The 22,799-nt window shown below is 33.9% G+C and overlaps 1 pseudogene; it reads left to right on the forward strand.

Annotated features, from left to right (window-relative positions):
• The first annotated feature begins 1,826 nt into the window (after positions 1-1,826).
• Positions 1,827-21,049, forward strand: LOC145566389 (beta-glucosidase 13-like; annotated as a pseudogene).
• The last annotated feature ends 1,750 nt before the right edge of the window (positions 21,050-22,799 follow it).

Raw genomic sequence — 22,799 nt, forward strand, 5'->3', positions numbered from 1 at the left:
AGTAATCTTCTATGACTCTACTTGTTCGTTATTTTTAATTTTTTTTAATTACTTATCTCACTTTTCTCATTTATTTATGAAGCAAAGAATATTTTTTTTACTTATTTACAGTTGTGATTAATATTTTATATTTTAGGACTGTTTAGGCTATAGATACTTTTTTTTTTTTGAAATAAATTATCTTTTTATTTTTTAAGGGAAAAATAAAAGGAAAAAAGCTTTTGGCAGGAAAATAATGATTGTGGATGCAACACATGTATTTTTGGGATAATTTTTGTGATTAATTTAGTATATAGTATTAATTGGTATTTGTAGTGTAAACAAGAACTATTTGTCTTCCTAAAATGAACATGGTACAACATATGTGAAACTTTTTTTACGAAAGTGGTGCAATATAATTACTACCTCATTTTCATATTATTTGCAACATTAGGGTTATTTGTGAGAAATAAAATATTCAAAAGTTACAAATAATATGAAATGGAGGTTATTAAAAAAAGGGAAGAATTATAAAAACAAGCTAACATTCTCACGTGTAGTTTTTTTTTTTTAATGAAAATAAAGTATCTCAGCTTTGCTCCCTTTTCCTAAACAATCCCACCTTTGATTTATTCCAAAAATAATCACACCTTTGACCCCTTATCTTCTTCTAACAACCCTTGACCCAATGGTAACCATCTAGTTTCATAAGTTTCTTGTTCCATGTCGCCTTAAAATTGATTTGAATCATTTTTTTTTTTTTGAAGAAGGTCGATTTAATTTATTGATTAAAAAGACCCTCCACGCCCATCCCCGAAGAATAACTTAGCCACCCCTTCCCTACCTTCCTCTTCTCTGACAGTCGTAATTTCTCTTCCCGGTAACCTTAGCCGCCCTACCCCAACCCCCTTTAATATTTCACTAAAAAAATTAAACCATTTTGAATTTACTCCGAAAAAAAAAGAAAAAAAAACAACTCATACAAATATACAATTTACATTACAACTAAACAAATATTAAAAAAAAAAAAATTAAAAACCATAGAAAAACAACGAAATCCCTAAATCATTCATCATCTCAAACCCTAACAAAATAACATCACAAACTGCAAACTAAAAACACAAATAACCGAAAATAATAACAATGAGAGAGAGAGAGAGAAAGATAAAGTTACGAGAAGGCCGCGTTGACTTCACCTTTGATTTTGTTACCCCCGTCGCGTCGCTCATTTTAGATGGCATATGCCAGTCTCTGTGTTGTCGATAGGGCTCGTTAACTTCCCCACTCGGGATTGTTCCGAAGCCTTTCGCCTAACTGTGCCTGGATCAGTTGCTTGTACTGCCAGGGTTTGAGGGTCGGTATGTAGTTGCTTATTAAAGCTTAAGGGATGATTTTCTTAGAATGGGTCGTCGAGAATTTTTTGGTTTGGCTAGGACAAAAGAGGAGATGAAGATTGGTCGGAGAGGGTTCTCTACTAATAATAATATCTAGTAAAAATAATTTCAATTCAATAAAAATAAGTTTAAATCAGCAAAAAAATATTTCAGTTCAGTAAAAAGCAACAACTAGTTCAAACAATTTCAATTAATAAAAATTAAATTAAGTTCAGTTTTAATTTAAATTTAGTAAAATTAATTTCATTTGACTAAAAATAATTTCAGCCTGCAAAACTAAGGTGAAGTGAATTGGGCCATAGCCATGGAAATTAAGTCTCATTGGTCTTATTAAGGTCAAGCCAAGTCTTGATCTTTGTCCAACATTTGAGTACACTAGCAGAGAGCCGCTTCTACAGCTTGAGTGACACCGCCGACCATCAATTCTGCAACTTCACTCTTATTTTATGAGGAATGAAGATGAAGGAAGCAGCGAAGATTGTTGGAGTTATAAAGTGTGGTGATTCACTATCTCAAGCAGGAAAGGATGTTGCCGAAGATTTGTGGGTTCATGGGGGTAGGGGTGATTATGTCTCTTTAAAGGGTTTTTAGGGTTGGGGATTTTCGAAGGTGGGTAGGGGTTTTCAGTGCTGGAGGTTGGATTTTTGGGGGTTATTGGGGGGTTTTATTATATTTGGGGCTGGGAGTTGGGTTGTTAAGGTGGTTAGGGTTTTTTTTTCCCTAACGTGGCCTGGGGTGGGGGATTGTGGTGTTTGGGGGGGGGGGGGGGGTTTGGGGTGAGGGGTGGGTGTGGGGTAGGTGTTTAGGACAACAGCGGGTGGGGCTAGGGTTACATCTCAAGAGGCTTTGGGTTTTTAGGGTGGTTCTTATGGTAGTTGCCATGAATGAGGGTGAAGAGGAGGGAGGAAAGAGAATCCCTACCTTTTTAGAAGTATAAGTAAACTTTTATGAATAGTGTTGAAACTATTATACTTCTTAAAATATTTATTTACGTATTTACCCTTTTTAAAAGCATGACTACACTTTATGAATAGTGTTGAGACGATTATATATCTCCTCAAAATGTTATTAATATATTTACCCTCATTAATGTTAATCATTGTTATTATTAATATTTTGAACTCTTAAGAATAGTGTGTGAAGGTGTGGACATTTATAACCCTAAAATATTTGTTTACATATTTTCCCTAATTAATGCTACTAACAACTCCGAACCGAACTTTCGAACAAAACTAGCTATGATGCGCACATTGCGTGCGTTAGCCTCTCTAGTTGTAAAAAAAAGTCGATCAAAAGGATCTTTAGAAGAAAATAGGGGTTAAAGGTGAGATTGTTGTGGGAAGATGGAGCAAAGATGAGACTATTTACTTTTATATTCTTTTTAAAAGGAAACGTGTGATTTTGTCAAAAACAATATTCTTTTAATATTTTATCAATTTTCATACTACATAATACTTTTATTTATATATTTTTTTTTTTATGAATAATAGGAATTTTATTGAAAATGTTTAGCAACATATAATTTAACTTATTTCTGACTTATAATATTTAAGCATGAAATGATTGTAGATATACATCAGCATTCATCTTAAGCATGTCTGATCGATCTTACTCGCTAGTATTATGAAATGATTGTTTTTGGTAAATTAAGAAGCAACTAATCGTCATGTAATTTCTTAATGCAACTTTTTCTTGAAAAAGTCTACTAACATTATTAAAGAATTATCAACACAATTTTGTTGATATCTGATTACCAATTTAATTAAAGAATTGTAGCCGGCCATGGGTCATGTGAACAAAATAAAATGAAATAAAATACACTTTTCTAATAATCATATTGTATGATTATTTGACCTTAGCTTAGTGCCAGCAAAGGAGATGACAATATAACGTAGAATAAGAAATTACGAACTAAGATTTGTTAGGATTTTAAGATGGGCTAAAGAAGCAAGATCTATTGACTTCAATTTATTTTAAGTAAGAAATCGACCCGAATAATTTTTATATAAGAAAAATTAATGACTAATAATCATGAGATAACCTCATAGAAGTTATATTATTACTAAAAGAGGCACAAAAAGGAGATCAAGAGATAGCACCACACGATCAAATTCCATACGATACAATAATTCCTTTAATTTTTCTACCAACGAACCTAATCTATGATACCCCTTCCTTCCCCATTGATGTGAATTGCATGAGCGAAGAAGAAATTAGGTCTATTGTAGATCATCCAAGGTGCAGTTTAGTTGTGGATGACATACCACCTCCGGTGCCACTACCTTTTTTCAAAGTGGATAGGGGCGACTTCCCTTGTGGTTTCCTCTTTGGTGCCTCCACTTCTGATCTTCAGGTTTTTCTTCCTCTCTTTCTTTAAGCTCAAGTTTTCTCACTATTCTTTCAGAAATCCATCTGAAATTAGTAGTTACATAGTATAATCGTGTTGAAACCCATTGTAACCCACTTGTTAGTGTCCCATATTGGAGAAAGAGGAGACATTATTCCACTTTATAAGGTAGAGGAGTAACTCCTATTATTGCCAATTGGTTTTAGTATGGAAGCTCCAAAGCCTAGTTTGTGGACCAAACTCTCCTCTTCTTTGTTCGGGTTGCCCAACCCCATTTCATATTGTTTTGAAATTTAACAAATCACGTTATTTAGTTATAACTATGGATTTACAGTTTGCCAATTGATTTTTTTTTTTTTTTTTTTTTTTTTTTTTTTTTTTTTTGGAAATCGGAGAGTTAGCATATTCATTCACTTTCTTAATTTGCATTAACGGAACTATTTGCTTCTAATTGCATTCGGGGTTGTGGTGCGCTAGATTTAGCATTTTCATTGTGCTCTTTTATCTTAAAGCACTAATAATTACATCTTATAAATTATTGCTTTATTTCTAAATATTTATGAGCTATTAATATGCATGATTTATGTACGTGCATGACATGTATTAGACTGAAGGACGAGGAGATGAAGGAGGAAGAGGAAAAGGCACTTGGGATTCCATGATTGAAGCCGAGAAAGGAAGGAAAGCAGTTGACTCTTACCATCTTTACAAGGTATATATAAATTATTATTTCCAAATCATACTCTATATAGACTATATTATTTGTGGTTTATTGATAATTAAGAGGAATTATGAATTAATTAATCTAAAATAATTATACAGCTATATTAGCTCCATTTGCACATCTAATAATTTTCTTAACTAGTGTCGGAATCTCATTATATTGTCCATTACTCTTTCCAATTCAATTTCTTGTCATAGTCACATTGTCTCCACTCACCAACCCTCAAATATTTTATATTTCGAGTTTACGACATATTAGCTTAGTTCTACCCAATAGCAGATAATAAAATGGATAAATAAATAAATAAATAAATAAATAAAAGGGAAACACGTTTATAATTAATGTCAAGATCTCTGTATGTCTCTTGTGTCTAACATAAATTAGGCCATGTTCTCTTATTGGGATGATTTTAGAATGAGATATATATTGTGAAAGATATTATTGTAAATATTTGTGATTATCTTTAGGAAGTTTAGAACTTTAATCACAAATATTTACAATAATATCTTTCACAATATATCTCATTCTAATATTATCCCAATATCTCTTAACTTCAAAACAATAATATTTTGTAATAATTTTAGTTTGATAAAACTAAGTTCAGTTTAGCAAAAATAATTTCACCACAATAAAATTTAGTTTTAATCAATAAAAACTAGTGACTTTAAAAAATAAATATAATAAAGAATTAGTAAAAATAATTTCTCTCTATCAACATTTTTTGTTGCACATACTTACTGTTTCCAAACTTTCATTCAAAGAAAAACTTCATATAAGTGAGTTGACCTTTGAGAACAGAGGTGGTATATATTCAAGTTAAGTCATTAATGAACAAGTTGAAAAAAAAAAAAGAAGGGTGATAAATGCAGGAAGATGTGAAGCTGTTGAGAAAAATGGGCATGAATACGTACAGATTCTCCATTTCATGGTCAAGGATATTGCCGTGTGAGTGCCTTGAAACCTTGACGCTAATTATTTATATGTACAACATCCCTCTTAGTGTTGGTAAATAATTAAATCCAATCTTATGGATATTATGAATATATGACAGTGTAAAATTTCTTGAAATATATCCCTCTGATTTTTCTTACATTCATCACTTACTAAAATTTGTTTATATACACTCGGGTGTACCGCACATCCAAGTGTATTTTGCTTATTTAACAAAAAATTTCATTTTAAAATCTAAAATGAGTAAAATTATATCAAATGAGCAAAAAATTTACCTTTGGGAGCACGTACCTCTATGTATATCCGGATGGATATAAAAATAACTAGCCCTCACTTACCTTTAGCAATATTTCTTTTTAAAGTGTGTCACTTATTTCTATTGAAACCTTTTTTTTTTTTAATTTACAAAAATTATTTTTCTCTTTACATGTCTTTCACTTTTATTTTATTGTTAATTATTATTCTATAAACATTATATGCAGATGGTACCATCGACATAGAGGTTAATGAAGAGGGCATAGACTTCTACAACAATTTGATTGATGATTTGATTGCAAATGGTAACCTTCTATTGCTAATTCAACAATTTGACAATATATACTTGTTTTTTTTTTTCTAAGTTGCAATATCTTGATTTTTACAATAGTAACTGATAAACAGGCATGGGTCACACCCGTCACAACTGTCCACTTTATACGACTAAGGAGGTTCCACCTCAAAACCATATGGCGATGAGGGGAGTAGCCCCTTAACCTTATAAAGTGGACACAATTATCTTTCTTTCTTAAATGTGGGATACACATCCCTATACAAACTCTCACTTATAAATGTGGGACAACACACCACTCACATGTGGGTTTTCTCATGGGTTTAACACTCCCCCTCACATGTGAGTTGTCCATAATTGACCTAGATCACAACACAACCCAACCTAGCTCTAATACCATGATAAACGGGCCTAGGTCACACTCGTCACAACTGTCCACTTTATACGACTAAGGAGGTTCCACCTTAAAAGCATATGGCGATGAGGAGAGTAGCCCCTTAGCCTTATAAAGTGGACACAATTATCTTTCTTTCTTTAATGTGGGGTACACATTCCTATACAAACTCTCACTTATAAATGTGGGACAACACACCACTCACATATGGGTTTTCTCATGGGCTTAATAGTAACTGATAGAAATTATATATATTCTCCATCAATAACTGTTGGATTAAAGAGAGTAAAATTCATGTTTTTAGAAGTTGATCGGTTTACTTCACAAGTGTAGAGTACACTTTTTCATATCTATTCTAAAAGAAAATCAGCTTACCCCCACAAGGTAGTAGGTTGTGGTCAACATTGATTGCCCACAAGTGGGTTGTGGAGTAGGCTAGTTCATGTCTAAAGTCATTCTCTAAGTATTATTTCTTCTTTCTCTTGAATTTCCTGTAACCTCCATTAAATTGAATGATTATGGTGATTTAATCAACCTCATTATTTTGATTTAGTCATCCCATTGGTGTATAGATTCATTCTTTGAAGCTCCTTGCATTATTTATATATTGCTTGGAACATTTACTCAAAGTGAATAGACATACTAAAATCACTACAAAAAAAAAATGTCCATATAGAAACGAAATTCTAGTGACGGAATTCAATCCGTTTCTAAATTAGAGACGGAATTAAAAAATCCGTCTCTAAATTAATTTAGTGACGGAATTAAAAATCCGTCTCTAAATTAAAGACGGAATTAAAAAATACGTCTCTAAATTAGCAACAGAATTGAAAATCCGTTTCTAAATTAGAAACGGATTTTTTTCCATTGCTAAATTAGAAATGGATTTTTTTTTTCCGTTGCTGAATTTAGAGACAAATTTTTTTTTTTTGTTGCAAAGTTAGAGACGGATTTTTTTTTCGTCTCTAAATTAGAGACGGATTTTTTTTTTCCATTGCTAATATGAGCGACGGATTTTTAATTCCGTCTCTAAACTACAAACGAATTTTTAAATCCGTCTCTAAACTAGAGACGGATTTGAAATTCCGTTTCTAAGTTAGAGACGGATTTGAAATTCCGTCTCTAATATTTCTTCACTTATTATCAATTATGTGCGTAGAAGTAAACAAATGATATTTGGTATAGTTGGTAAGAGTTTCACTATGTGACTTTGAGGTCACGAGTTCAACTCCTAGCAATCCCAATTCTTGCGATTGGGGATTCAAGGAGCCTTATATGCAAAGCCGAGTCAGGGTGACCCGAGTGAGGTCGAACCAAATAGACTCTCCTTTTAGAGTCAAAATATTTTTTTCCGTTGCTGATATGAGCGATGGATTTTATTTTCCGTTACTGAATCTAGCTATGGATTTTATTATCTGTTACTAAATCTAGCGACAGATTTGTTTTTTCCGTTGCTAAATCCAGCGACGGATTTATTTTTTCCGTTGCTAAATCTAGCAACGGATTTTTTTGCGTTGTAAATCCAGTGACGGTTTTTTTTTTTCCGTCTCTAAATCCATTTAGCGACAAGGTTTTTACTAATGGAGTGATTTTGTCGATATATCCGTATCCGTAGCTAGCTATATAACCTTAGAGAATGTAGCAGCAATTCAATGTGCACCCTGTTTGCACCATAATTCGTTTTCAAAGTCAGTGATGAAATATCACACCACACAATCTTTCTTTAATCAAACAAACACATTATTCATTACATTTTTGTAGCATTTGAAACACTTATTTTACAACAGTAACATATTATAATGCATCGCAATGCATATTTCAAAATACTAGCTTCTTTCTATCAAAAAAAAAATATACACATAAATACTAGCCTCTTTTTAAATTTAGTTCAATTTATATTAAAGATGTAAGTTTCTATTAACAAATGTAAAAGTCAAAACATAATGTGTTGCTATGTACTTTTTCTGTGTATACCTTCATCACTAAATCATCCAATATTACCAGGTATTACTCCTATTGTTACTCTACTGCATTTCGATCTGCCACAAAGTATACAGGACAAATTTGGGGGCTTCTTGAGTCCAAGCATCAGGTTCAAGTGCCAATGAATTTAGTCGCTCCATCATTTTCACTATTATCAATTGTAATCTAGTCGAATCAAGAATATTTAAAGGAAAATTTGTCAAAAACCTCTTTATAAAAGCATTGTCTTTAGAAAAAACCTCCTTATAATTTTTTTTTTGCGAACACTACTGTGAACAGTCGGAAACACCCTATTTTCCATCGGAAAACGTGTTTTCGACGGAAAATTTCATCGGAAACAATTTTGTAGGAAAAACGACATTTTCCGACGGAATTCAAATGCCAGAAGAGGTTTCTCAAGCCAAGAAAAGTCTGTCGGAAATTTCCGACGGAACAATTCAGACGTCAAAAGAGGTTTCTCTGGCCCGGAAAAGTCAGTTGAAAATTTGACTCCATTTTTTGGCGTTGACTACCCCAACCCCACCCACAAAACAACCCCCTCCACTCACAAAATCACCCCTCCTTAGCCCCACCCACAAAATAACCCCCCTCCACTCACAAAATCACCCCTCCTTAGCCCCACCCATGAAACCGTCTCCCATCCTCATCCCTACCAACAGAATCGAACCCCCTCCATTTCCACCACCCTGTGAAGTTGGGGTTTAGGGTGGCTCGAGTGTAATTAAATTTAGGGTTTGGGGGATGTAGCTGGGGATGCCAGTGCCGACAATGGAAGGGGAGGGGTGGCTAGGGCATTTAGGGTTTGGGGGATGTAGCTGGGGATGCCAGTGCCGACAATGGAGGGGGGAAGGGTTGCTAGGGCTGTAGAGGAGGGTTTAGGGTGGTTAACGCCATGATAGGGGTGGGTTTAGGGTGGTCAATGCTGTGAAATGGTGGTTTTGAAGGTGGGTAGTGGCCAGGTCTGTTGGTGGATTGTGGTAGTCAATGCCGAAAAATGGGGAAAATAGGGTCAAACCCCATTTTCCTACATAAAGGTGTGACTTCGTAAAAAAAATTTATTAAGGTATGACTTTGGAAAAAAAAACATTTATAGGGAGATTTTTCCAAAAAAAGTTTTTTTTATAAGGAGATTTTTGACAAATTTTCCAATTTTAAATTTTAAATGTTCTTGCATATACATTAAGTAACGTTATTTTGCATACAGAGAACTCTTTAAGGAATATGCAAGGCTATGTTTTGAGAAGTTTGGTGATCGAGTAAAGTTTTGGGAGACGATTAATGAGCCTCTAGTCTATGTTTACCTTGGAAAATTGATGGGATTTCCTCCTCAACTTCAGATTGATGCTGAAGCTCCCTACATTGCATACCATAATATTATCTTAGCTCATTCCGAGGCTGCAAAACTCTACAAGCACGAATTTCAAGTACGTACCACTTGTTTTCGACGTTTGGAATCCTACTTGATGCGACAAAATAAGTTGGTTTTCGCAATCTAATTGTGATTTTTTGAAGAATTTGCAAGGGGGAAAAATTGGAATTTCATTGCCAATTCAATGGTCTATGCCATTTAATCAACATGAACCTAAGGATGTAAACGCAACAGAAGCAAGTTTGTAGATCTCCATTGGTTGGTATGTTTTCAAATTATCTAATGTTTCCTCCAATATCCTAGGTGTTAATCATTTTATGTTTTCATCCGTTTTTTTTATTCTATTCACTTTTACTTTATTCCTATTTTATCAACCATATATTCAATTTTTTTATATATATATATTTTTTATCATATTATAACCCTACTTTGTGGGGTCGATATATTTAACAAAACTTATACTCTCTGTTATTTGGATGATATATATTACAAGAGCACTGGTGAATTGTAGTATATTCCTAATGCCTACTTTTTGCGGAATATAAAATTGATTGCTGTTAGTATCTTAGACAATGCAAAGCGGATTTTACGAGGTAAACATCCTGAGCCTAACTGGAAGTAAAACCTCGACCCTTCAAGGGATTTCAAGCCAAACCAATTCACTATAATAGGCCAAACACTCCTAGTTACAACCTATTACAATTAGACCTTTCTCACAAGTTCCTAACTAGAAACTTACTACTCGATAGGACCCTATCCTACCCAACCTAAGTCTCAGACTTAGATTCACATAGCACTCCTAGAGGACTATTCACTCGGCCTCTCACTAGAAGCTCACTAGGCTTCACCCTAGAAGCTCACACTTTGCACTCATAGAATTATGATAACGAGAATCGTCACAAACTCTCACACCCCAATACATATAACACTCAAATCCCTTTTTTCCTTTATAAAATCTCAAAGAATAACTCTAAATACATATCAATGAATAAAGAGATAAAACTAATATGCTAGACATTCGAGATCTGTCTGGAACTGACTAGATGAATTGAAACCAAACCCTGATTGGAACTTTGACCTGGAGGACTGACTTAGCTTCGTGGTGAAGGATGAAACCATTAAACACGACCACTGCGCTTCGTCAACCTCAACTTTGAATGAATACATATGAACATATTTATAATACACCCAAATTAGTTTTTTTCGTAAAAGATAAGTTTTATCAAAAGATATGTTTCAAAGATATATTCCAAAAAGATATATTTTTGTTAAGAATATATTATGTCAATAATACTTAGATATACTTCTTTCGTTTTATATAGATACAACACCCTTTGGCACACATTTTAAGAAAAATATTGTTCATTGGTCCCCACATGACTTTAATTCTTCCATTAACACTTTTAATTACCCACCCACTACTTTATAAAGTTTTAACTCATCCTGCAAAATAAACGAACCCACTAATCAATACCCATTGTAATCAGCCATCTCCACTGCCGAAGCTGTCGCATGCCGCCTGCCGCCTGCCGCTACCGTCACTCTTACCGCCACCAGCTCCACTATTGCCACAAAATTAATAGGAAAAAAAACTTGACAATAATATCAAAGAAAAATTTTCCAGATCTAAGAAAACTAATTAAATTATTTAGCAAAATATGGATTACTTATAACCACCACCACAAAAAAATCTTATCTACCTTTCTTCCTTAAATTTATCATCATCTTCACGACCACCGGTACAACCGTACAATTATTGAGAAGAGAGAAAAATCAATTATCCACCATTAACACACAAGGGGGAGGATGTGGTGAACTTACTATTCTTTTAGCATAAGTGGTGGAAAAGGGTGGTCATTTTGGCGATATTTGTAGAGGTGGGTGGTGGTTCAGTGGCTCGGTGGCCGGTCGGATTAGGTGGTTGTTTTAGTGGCCCGGTGGGATTGGGTGGTGGTTTCGATGGGATTATTGGATGGTGGTTTCAATCAAAGTGGTGGCTGGTGATTTGGGTGAGGTAGGCGGTGGTTATGCTGGGAATAGTGGTGGTTATTTTGGTTGTTACGGTGAAGGTAATGGAGGAGTGGGTATGTAAGGATTGAGAGGAGAGAGAAAACCACTTTAAGAAAGGTGGGTAAGTGGGTTAATTAAAGAAACTTAAATTGGTTAAGTAAGGGCAAGCTTGTAACTTTGGCTAAGAAAAGTTTTCATATATAATGTGTTGCAAGTATTGTGACATTTCTGTTTTAGGGAAGTGTTGCAAGTAAAAAAATGGATGAAGTATTTACCATAAAATCAGATTTTATTTCAAACATATATTTTCCAAATATACACGTTTATCTTTTTTAAAATATATACTAACCATAAAATCATATTTTATTCAAAACTTACTTGTGCTGAAAATACTTTCCAAAAATAACTTATCTTTTTTCAAAAATGATTTATTAGAAAATAAATATCTTTATTCTTTAAAACCAAATCCCTAAAAGATATGCACGTATTAGCTAAATATTTATAGCATTATTAAAACCGATTCTTAAAGACGTGCAGACTTAAGTTCCTATTAAGTTCTGGAACTCTGACAGCCTCTGAGTTCGTGACAAGTCAGTAACTCTAATTTATTGATTGTCTATAGTTCACATTGGTTTTATAGACTTGTTCCAAACTGACTTTTATGTCCAACATACTTACATGAATCCTAGAGCGATATACTTCAATTTCTTCGTCTTCATGTTGTTTCTCTAAAACTCTTGCTCTGAAATCTTGTAGTTTTGATGTATTCTAGATTTTAGGGCAATGTTCCTCTTCTGGAACCGTAGTCCAAGTTTCTAACTAGAACTTGCTATCACTCTTGTTCATTCCTTATTGGAACTCGCAGACCAGATTCCTTCTGGAACTTGTTGTCACTTGCACTCCTGTTTGGAAACTCCTCATGAATCTGTTAGGGAACATGCTCCGGCTCTCGTGGAAAAGCCTGCTTTAGTTTCATTTATTCTCTCATGTTCCTCTTGAATTTTTCTAAGTTCCAACCCATTGACTTCACCTAAGTCAGTTCACGTCTTCACATAAACACTTAAGAGACACTTAAGAGAACATTAGATTGAACTTTGTTTGTCATAAACAAACTTCAAGTGAGAGAACTAATTAAACTTAAAGCAACATAATACTCCTACACATATACAACTCATGTATGCATAGAGTACTTACCTCATGAACCTAACATATGCAAACACCCACCTACTTACATATATAATTACCTTCATGGTTCCTTCGCCATCATCATGCTTATCAACCATAACACTCATCATTGTTCTTGTGTCCTATATTGCTTATCCTATATTGCTCAAGTTCCTTATATATTACCTCCGATTTTTTTTAGTTGTAATTTTGGAATATATCTCTCAAATAATACCCCAAATTTGCAACTACAAAAAATAAAATCGGAGGTAGTATATACTTGTCAATACTCTGGTTCCTTGTATCTTGTTCCAAACATAACTTATTCTTTGTATACACAACTTAACAAACACGTTAGATAGATACTGATCATTAGTTTACAATTATCAAAACCTAATTACTCAACACTCTCTATCTTTCTCCACTTTAAAATAAAAGTACCGACATATTCCTTTTTTCACTTTATATTGGTTTGTACAGAGAGAGTAAACTTAGAAAACGGACGTAGTAATTCTTACACATTACCCTAACTGGTAATAAAAACTGAAGTATAATTTTACTAAAAGTAATATGTTATGTACGTAATGTGCAGGTGCGCACTATTACATACTACCTCCCTTTTTAGTTATTTGACAATTTTGAATTTAGCAATATTTACACGCTTTCCTTTGGTCGTGTGTTGTGATTTATGCGTTATGAAAAATATATATTCACGTGGGGTCTTATTAGATATATCACGATATATATTTTCAAAATATCAACTTTTTAGAACTTTTGCTTATCAATTATTACAGTTATTAACGGTTAAATTTCTACATTAACAAACGTAACTAAAGAAACGTGTCATCTAAAAAAAAAGGAGGAAGTAATTCCTTTGTTAGTCTGTTACCATAGATTATTGTTACATTTCGATTTTCATTGTTTTACAAGCTCACTATGAATCTTACACTCTTATACCATGCATTTTTCCGATTATACCCAAATATTTTAAAATGTTATTCCCTTCATTTTTCTATCAAGTATTACACATATATCGGTATTTTTTTTATTTTATTTTTTTACAAGCACTTTGATCGGTAAGATTGTTACATAATACTACCTTCGTTTCATATTATTTGCAACGATCAGATATTTTTTTCTCTCTACTTTATGTCTGATTGTTGCAAATAATATGAAACGGAGATAATATTATACAAAATACAAGTATCTCTAATAAATTTCATTGACAAATTTGATGAATTAGGTTTATGAATCCACTTGTTCATGGAGATTACCCGGAATGGATAAAAAAATAACGTCTATGGACTCCCAAAGTTCACTGATGAGGAAAAGGAGCTTGTGAAAGGAGCCTTTGATTTCATTGGTGTTAACTATTACTCTTCAAGATACATCCAACACACTTTCTCTTTCGATGGACTAACCGGTGAAGTCACAGTTTCTTTCAAGCCACGTACCGGTATGAATGATTTTACTCTTGGTACCATTAAATTTAAGTACATGTTCTAGCATGCTTGTACATGGGTTTGGGCCACACCTGCCACGAATGTCCACTTTATAAGTCTAAAGTCGTTTTATCTCATCAATGCCTTAGGATACAATACACATTTTAACTCTCGCCTAACTCTTATTATTCATTTAATTTGGGACAACACTTTCACTCACATATGGCTTTGTTTATGAGCGATAATTTATCTATGAATGATTACTCCAGAGAATGTTGAGAAAAAGAATCTTAGAAGGCCAGCCGAAGGAAGGAATGACATCTATGATAATCCTGATGGACTTAAGCAATTGCTACTTCACATGAAGAATAAGTATGGTAATCCTATACTATATGTCACTGAGAATGGTGAGTTCCTTGCATTATTTAATTTGAACTACTACTACATTCCATATTATCTCAGTCACCATTCAATAATGTAGTATCTAATTTTGTTAGATACTTAGATCGAGATATGAAAATCGAAAAATATATCACTGCACATTTACATCTATTCCGAGAAAGTATATATGTTTATAATACTCCGTAACACATTAAATTGGGTTATTGTGTCTAAAATTTTACTCCTTATCGTTTAGTTATACAATTTGAACAAATGGTATGACAAATATATATAGTTATGTGAAGGTAATATATTCTACGAAGTACATCATATCATATCATTAATAATAGCATTTTAATCAGAGGAGAACCTTTCATCGGGGCCATTTGGAACCCGACCCCCAGTAAATTATTGTAATTAATTAGTTAATGAACTTAAATAACCTTATTTTACTTATAAAATATTATAACATAGTGAATAGTTTTGAGCAAGAGGTAAAAGATTTAAATCTTATTAGGAAAAGATATAGTAGTATCTTTACAAAATCTTATTGTTAGGCAAGATATATTTGTTAGCCATATTTTCTAGCTTGTCTTAGGAAAGGATAATTAGTTTCCTAGTATGATTATATTTGCTAAATCTCTTCCTTGTGGCTCAAGGAGAGTAATTGTATAAATATTTGAGGTCTTGGAATAATAAAATCAAGTAATTGAGTTTCAATCTTATCAAATCTCGACGCCTCTAATATTTTTTGTCAAGATTCGCCACTGATTTTAATGGTAACTTATTTCATACACTTTCTCTACTTTTACATGATGAAAAACACATACATGTTTGAGCGATTATTATATCTTTAGTTACATGTAAGTGTAAGTTAGGATGATGTTGATATTTTGATGTTATACGTTGAACTAATGCTAACTAAATCACAAGTTGATCGGAGTAACAATTTTTACTTTGGTTAAAAGTAGCACAATACAATAGAGTTAAAGTGAGAATGAGGAATAATAAAATCAAGTGATTGAGTTTCAATCTTATCATGGTATCGGAGCTAAGGTTGCTTCAATAATTTTTTTTTTTTAAACCTTCTACCGCCATGCCTGGCGAAGACAATACACCCCCACCACCCCATCGTGTGAATGGTAGGTGGATCATCGACACTGGTTGCTCCCATCATGTAACCGGCGATATTTCTTGTTTATTGGAGGTCCATGATGTTCCTTCGTGCAATGTAGGACTCCCGGATGGCCAAAGTGTAGTTGCCATGAAAGAAGGGGTCGTAAAATTAACGGACAAAATTACTCTTTATAATGTCCTTTTTGTTCCAAAATTAAACTGTAACTTGATTTCGGTTTCACAATTGTGCTCTACTACTAATTGTGAAGTCATAACTAACTCTGCAATTTGTACTATACAGGACCAACGCACGAGGGAGGTGATTGGAACGGGTGATCTAAAGGATGGACTATATTATCTTCGGGAGGAGGCATCAATAGCGGCTATATCCGTTGAAGACACTTTGAAGCTATGGCATAGGCGTTTGGGTCATCCTTCCGAAAAAGTTGTAAAACTCCTTCCTTTTCTTAGTAGTTCTAGTGGGCATTTAAATAAAGATTGTGAAGTGTGTCATCGTTCTAAACACACTAGAGACAAATTTCCTTTAAGTGAAAATAAAGCTTCCCGTATTTTTGAGATAGTACATTGTGATTTATGGGGACCATATGCCGAACCCTCTTCTTGTGGTGCTCATTATTTTTTAACTTTGGTAGATGATTACTCTCGAGCAGTTTGGATTTATTTATTGATTGATAAAACGGAAGTTTTCAGAGTATTCATGTCGTTTATTGCTATGATTGATAGGCAATTCTCACAGAAAATAAAGATTGTACGCAGTGATAATGGTACCGAGTTTTTTTGTTTGAAAAATTATTTCCTTGCCCAGGGTATTTTATTTCAAACCTCTTGTGTAGGAACCCCACAACAAAATGGGAGGGTAGAGAGAAAACATCAACACATTCTTAATGTTGCTCGTGCTCTTCGTTTCCAGGGGGGTTACCAATTTATTTTTGGGGGGAGTGTGCTTTAGCTGCAGCCCATGTTATTAATCGTACCCCTTTGGTCCTTCTAAACAATAAAACACCCTATGAAATGTTGTTTGGCTCCCCACCTCTTTTTAGTGAACTACGTGTGTTTGGGTCATTGTGCTTTGCTCATAATCAACGGGCAAAGGGCGATAAATTTGCAAGTCGTAGTCGTAAATGCATCTTTGTTGGGTACCCCTTTGGGAAGAAGGGATGGTATTTATTTGATCTTGATAAAAAGGAATTTTTTGTGTCTAGAGATGTTCGTTTTTTTGAGGATGTTTACCCTTATTTGGATGCCGAAAGCACAAATATAGATGTTACTACTGATGGTATGAATGCAACTATTAATTTGAGTGATAATCCGGATTATTTTTATCCGATTGATGAGGGTGACGATGGGTAGCCACTGCTGCCGCCACCTGTGGCTGTGCCGCCACCGCCAAACCCTACTACAGCAGCAGGTAGGGAGGAGGAGCTTGGGGATGCCACGACACCCGATCTAATGGGGCGTGGGCATCGTATTAAAATTCCTTTGACAAGATTCAAGGGGTTTGTTACTCATACTAATGTGGCACGAAATAGTCCTTCAAAAGATCCTCCTAATCCAATCGTTCCACCTCCCTCAGGTATGTCGTATCCTATAGCAAATTATGTTAGTTGTGATAAGTTTTCTGCAAAACACCGAAATTTTGTTGCAGCAATAACAGGTGGAAAGGAGCCGCGATCATTTAAAGAGGCAATGCAAGACAGTGGTTGGAAGCAAGCAATGAAGGAAGAAATGCGTGCCCTTGAAGATAATGGCACATGGACCTTGGAGAAATTACCTCCCGGGAAGAAGGCACTTGGAAGTCAATGGTTGTACAAAATTAAATACAACTCTGGTGGGAGCATTGAAAGATTAAAGGCGAGATTAGTTGTCTTTGGTAATCATCAAACCGAAGGCATAGATTATGCTAAGACGTTTGCTCCACTTGTCAAGATGACCACTGTTCGTGCATCCCTTGCCATTGCCGCTGCAAAGAACTGGGAATTACATCAAATGAATGTACATAATGCGTTTCTCCATGGTGACTTGAATGAGGAAGTATACATGAAACTTCCCCCGGGCTTTACCACTGATGAACCGGGTCTTGTTTGTCGTCTTCGGAAGTCTTTATATGGTCTCAAACAAGCTCCTCGATGTTGGTTTGCTAAGCTTACTACGGCTTTGAAGAAGTATGGTTTTGTTCAATCTTACCCGGACTACTCACTATTTACTTATACACAGGGCTCAATTCAACTTAATGTCCTTGTTTATGAGGACGATCTAATTGTTGTAGGGAACAATTCTACAGCTTTAAAATTGTTCAAAAATTATTTGAGTTCGTGTTTTCATATGAAGGACTTGGGTGTTCTCAAGTACTTTCTTGGCATCGAGGTAGCAAGGAGTAGTACCGGTTTGTTCCTATGTCAACGTAAATATGCACTTGATATAATTTTTGAGACGGGGCTTCTAGGATCCAAACCGGCTTTAACACCCATGGAGCAAAATCATCGCTTGGTTCGTGATAATAGCCCCCTTCTTGATGACCCAGAACCGTATAGAAGGCTAGTTGGGCGCCTAGTTTACTTGGCTGTTACTCGGCCAGATTTGACATACTCTGTACATGTGCTCTCCCAATTCATGAAGGCTCCACAACAAGCTCATTGGGAGGCTGCTATACGAGTGGTGCGTTACTTGAAAAGCACCCCGGATCAAGGCATCTTGCTGCGTACGAACAGCGATCTCACCCTTAATGGGTGGTGCGACTCGGACTGGGCAGCATGCCCTCTCACCCGTCGCTCCTTATCAGGCTGGCTGGTTTTTTTGGGTCGTTCTCCCATTGCTTGGAAGTCCAAGAAGCAGCCCACTGTAGCTACTTCTTCCGGTGAAGCCGAATACCGATCCATGTGTGCTATTACCATGGAAATGAAATGGTTAAAGGGCCTACTATTGAGCCTAGGGGTCCAACATCCTCGTGCTATTCCTATATTTTGTGATAGTCAAGCGGCAATTCATATAGCTCAAAACCCGGTGTTTCATGAACGAACAAAACACATTGAAGTTGATTGTCATTTTGTTCGAGATGCAATTCAAGAAGGTTTAATTACTCCAATTCATGTTCGTACAAATGAGCAACTTGCGGACATTTTTACCAAGGCCTTGGGTAAACAACAATTTGATTATCTCCTTAGCAAGTTGGGCATCTTTGATTCAAGTGCTCCAACTTGAGGGGGAGGGGGGTTATTAGGAAAAGATATAGTAGTATCTTTACAAAATCTTATTGTTAGGCAAGATATATTTGTTAGCCATATTTTCTAGCTTATCTTAGGAAAGGATAATTAGTTTCCTAGTATGATTATATTTGCTAAATCTCTTCCTTGTGGCTCAAGGAGAGTAATTGTATAAATATTTGAGGTCTTGGAATAATAAAATCAAGTGATTGAGTTTCAATCTTATCAAATCTCGACGCCTCTAATATTTTTTGTCAAGATTCGCCATTGATTTTAATGGTAGTTTATTTCATACACTTTCTCTACTTTTACATGATGAAAAACACATACATGTTTGAGCGATTATTATATCTTTAGTTACATGTAAGTGTAAGTTAGGATGATGTTGATATTTTGATGCTATACGTTGAACTAATGCTAACTAAATCACAAGTTGATCGGAGTAACAATTTTTACTTTGGTTAAAAGTAGCACAATACAATAGAGTTAAAGTGAGAATGAGGGATAACTCAAGTGGTTAGATTTTCCCTTCTGATTCCAAGAGATTTTGGGATCAATTTTTATCACCTGTCCTTGTGGCTCTCTAAACATTATAAAAAAAATAAAAAAAAAATACAATAGAGTCAAAGTTACGTTAATTTGACCGTGTAAATAATGAGTGAGTTAAAAAAAAGGGGGGTGGTGGGGCCGATAGTATGTACTATTAACAAATCATGAGGGATAAAACTCTATGAATTTCATCAAAGTAAAATAAAATATTGTGCTCATTTTAATAGGTTCTACATTGTCTAATTCAATTTGATCATGCATTGACAGGTACTTCATCGCAACCAACGATAACAAGCTCAGTTAAGGATTTAATTGCTCAGGGAAAATATGAAGAATTGCAAGCCGCATTTTATCATTATGACAGAGTCAAGTATGCTGCGGGGCATCTTATGGCTGTTCGTGATGCAACTAGGTAAATTATGAATCAAAATGTTACAATAATATTGATACAAACTCTTAAATAAACATCCCTAAAAAAAAATAAAAAATAAAAAATAATAAAATAATAAAAAAATAAAAAACTCTTCATGGTTCACATTCATTACTACTTTTATTTCTTTTTAGTTGCAACAAAGAAGTATGATTCGTGTGACATAAAAAACTATTTTGTGGTAATTAAAAAGTAACAGAGATAGTAATTGTGGACCATTAATTTTATTCATTGAAAAAAAGTGCAGATGCTATGTTAAAATTAATATTATTATGTTAATTAAAGTCATTGTATTACTATAAAAGTCATATGAGTTAATTTTTTTTAATGAAAATAATAATATATTGGTCAATGTGAATAATGAAGGTCATTAATTTAAAATTAAGATCATTATGTTCAACATAACACCATATTTTAGATTCACAATAATATTAAGGAAAATTTGTAAAATATCACCTACTATTGTACTCATTTTTTACAATACCACCAACAATTTTTTTTTTTTAATTTTATTTTACCACCATCTTTTTTTCAAATCCTTAAAAATTACCACCATGATGTCACTGTGTACAATTTTTAAGGATTTGAAAAAAAAGATGGTAGTAAAATAAAAAAAAATAAAATTGTTGGTGGTATTGTAAAAAATGGTAATAGTAGGTGGTATTGTACAAATTTTCCTAATATTAAAAGTCACACAAGTTTTATTAAAAGTTACTATGTTAAAATTAAGGATACTATATTAAAATTAGAGTCATTATTATGTTCAAATACAGTCGTTTGCGCGCATATGAATATTATTGTGAATTTGATCCACGCAAGTTTCTTTTCCTAATATTGAATCTTGAATGTTATTTGTTGTACTGAAAATAGGGAGGGGGCAAACGTAAAGGGTTATGTGGTGTGGTCATTGATGGATACCATGGAAGTGGCAAGAGGTTATGATGTTCGCTTTGGTCTCAACTTTGTTGATTATTTTGATGATTGCAAGAGATATCCCAAGTTATCTGCTATATGGTTTGCTTGGTTTATTCAATCGCATATAAATTGAAACTAGTAGTTCCCTGGTTGAGATAGTTGCCCATTCAAAATCCTACTACTGTGATCTGATTTTTTGAAGTACGAAACTATTAATGATATTGTTCTTTTCCATCAAAAAAAAAAAAAAAAAAAAAAAGCTCAGAGTCATAATAATACAAATATTGTTCACTATTTTTAATAGGTAAGTGCAACCCGTGTGTTATTTGTTAAGATAACTCGTATTTTATCTTGATTTGATATTTTGATTAATGTAATAAAAATAAGCTTAATCTTTTCATGCCTTAACATGTACATTTGTTTAAGTTAAAGGTATTAATTTGCTTCACTTTTTTTTTTCAACAAAGCAGGATTAAATTGCATTGTAAGAGTTTATGTTAATACAATAAGAAATACTAGGCCTATTAAGACCTTTACAAGAACAAAGGTATGAACAACACTTGCTCTTATAAACATAACAATATATACAAGCCAACATAAATGAAAAAATTGTTTAAGTTTACTCGATCATGAATGTTGGAGCCACTTTGTAGATAGCACCATCTTGATTCTAGCGAACTAATGCTCTAATATATGTTCTTTGGAATTTGTTATATACACCCAGATGCGTGCATCGTACACCAAACTAACCCAAAGTTAGTTTTTGCTCTTCATTTGATGATTAAATGAAAAACAATCATCAAAATGAGAACAAAATACTCGTTGGTGTACGGTGCATCCGGGTGTATATAACAATCTGTCCATGTTCTTCTCAAGGTCCATTCTTTTTCTAACAAGGGTGAAACTTGGTAATTCACCTTGATATAATCTCCTTGAATCGTGTTGAGCTTGAAAGACAAAAACAAAGCTAAAAAACGACAGAAAAGTAATTTCATGAGTCATTTTGGATTAATCATCCTTAACCTTTTTTAATTGGGTTCTTTAAATTTAGCAATGACCATATCGGCACATATTTTACAACCTCAAAGATCAGCCATGTGGCTAACTACTTTCGACACGTGAACACCTGCCACTTGCATGACATGCAGGCCACGTGTGGCTAGGTTAATCTCCCTATGAATTTCCATTAATTTGCACATTTACAAGGGAAGAAACTCACCATAAATACTCACTCCATTATTTTAATATATTAGCATACTTTAAAAGAAATCCTATTAAGATAATTTATGGGTTTTTTTTTATACTACTAGTGGAAAAAACTTCATTTGTAACGGGTTATTTGTAACGGACATCTTTAAATTTGTTACAAAATGACTATTTGTAATGGACAATATTGACGATCAATACAAATAATAGTTATTTGTAATGGGCGAAATTTTGACTGATACAAATATAAAAACTTGATATTAATAAAATATATAATTCGACGAATCTAACAAGATCCCACTTGACTATATTATCTCCTATACATTAATGGGAATTTGCGGTTAAAATTATTAAAAGTTGACTAAAAAATTAGTTATGGGGCAAAAAAATAGGAACAGAAGAAATAACAAGTATTTGTAACTGGCAAAATTTTGACCTTTTTTTTTTAATCATTTAATTGTAACAGGCAAATAAGACCCGGCTCGCTACTAATAGGTCACGTGTTAGGGTTTAAGACATTAGCTTCCCTGGGTTTTATTTCCTTCTATCGGCCGTTTTTCCCCGTGTCTCTCTTTTTCCTCTTTCTCTCTCTCTCTCCTCAACCTCTTCTCCCTCTAATCTTAAACTTTGCAACTCTAATTTCTCAGATTTTCATTTTTGTGATATGAATTATGAAT

This window comes from Chenopodium album, chromosome 11, assembly GCF_948465745.1.
Source record: "Chenopodium album chromosome 11, dcCheAlbu1.1, whole genome shotgun sequence".
In the NCBI taxonomy this organism is placed as follows: Eukaryota; Viridiplantae; Streptophyta; class Magnoliopsida; order Caryophyllales; family Amaranthaceae; genus Chenopodium; species Chenopodium album.